This window comes from Penaeus monodon, chromosome 23 (genome assembly GCF_015228065.2).
Source record: "Penaeus monodon isolate SGIC_2016 chromosome 23, NSTDA_Pmon_1, whole genome shotgun sequence".
Classification (NCBI taxonomy): Eukaryota; Metazoa; Arthropoda; class Malacostraca; order Decapoda; family Penaeidae; genus Penaeus; species Penaeus monodon.
This window is the reverse complement of record NC_051408.1, coordinates 10,677,419-10,678,861: the sequence shown is the minus strand read 5'-3', so window position 1 is coordinate 10,678,861 and position 1,443 is coordinate 10,677,419.

Genomic DNA, 1,443 nt, shown 5'->3' with positions numbered 1-1,443 from the left:
GCAGCGAAGATAAATTGAGGTAGAGTAGGAAGAGTTTGGCATGATGATGAAAAAAAAAAAAATCAGGGAGACAGGCAGAGAGAAAAACATAATTTTAAAGAGAACAAAATGATTACATATTTAACATACGACTCAAGACAAACGCTGATTACAAACTTCCAGTTTTCTCAGAGGATATAAACACAAAAGTTTTCTTTTTTCAGTATTCCTACTAACCAAGTTACGTGCCAACACTGAGAATGCGTAGAAAAAAAGAAGAAAGTTACTGTCTTGAATGACACATGCAGACATACACTACCTTTGCATGCTAGAAAAAAACTACCAAGAAATACATTTAAGAAGATAAAAAAAAAAGAATCATGATTATTATCACCACGAGGAGACTGGATTTACTAACATAGTTCTCCGTGCAGCGGAAACGTCTCTCTCGCTTGCAATATTGCAATTAAGCCCTAGCCAAAGTCACAACTCCTGTGTGATGAAGTGAAGACAACTTTGAGGCGGCAGGATGAAAGTGACAACAGCTAACTGATTTACGAGAGGAAACTTCCAGGAATAGCGGACTGCAATCACTGCCATCGAAGGTAGTTTAGTCGTTTCTATCTGATAAATATCCCTTCGACAGATAACAGCTTCGAAAGTTAATTTAGATAAGGAAATATATCTCTTTGCGACAGTTCACGGGAATTGGAGTTAATATTGATAATGATAAATATCCTTGTGACAGATATGGATATTCTATAAATCTCTTTTGAAAGGATGGGACGCCAAATTAGAGAAAAGGAGAAAGGGGAGAGGGTCGTTTACGCATTTGTTGTATGAGATACTGTACATGTTTGCTGTTTTATTTACTATGGCGAGTTATCGTTTCTCATACGCAGAAGAAAATCCTAAGGTAGTACAAGAATTTTCAAAAAAAAAAAAAAAACGTTCTGAGAGCAGAAAAAGAACGTTCACTGTACGGAGAAAGAGGTTTCCAAACAAAGAATAAAATGGATATCAGCATAGTCTATGAAATTTACCGCTGATAGAACGGCAAATTCTACCCAACCATTACCCCGCCCCCACTCCCTCCTAAGCCAAATACCCCTCCTCCCTGGCCCTCTCCTCCCTGGCCCCTCCTCCCTGGCCCCTCCTCCCTGGCCCCTCCTCCCTGGCCCCTCCTCCCTGGCTCCTCCTCCCTGGCCCCCTCCTCCGCACGTGTGCAATTTTCGTCATTCTAACGACCGCGCAGCTGGGCCTTCTGTCTTGAAAAAGATAAAAAAAAAAGTGAAGTTGAAAAATTTCAAGCGATTATCCTAGGCCTTCGGAGTTCCCCGAGCTAAAAGAAAGGCAAAACCATTTTCCTTTTTGGAACTTAAAAAAAAAGGACTTCATAGGAAGGAAAAAAGAGATATTTAGAGGTATTTATAGCATTTCACTAATAGCATAGTTCCCCCGACC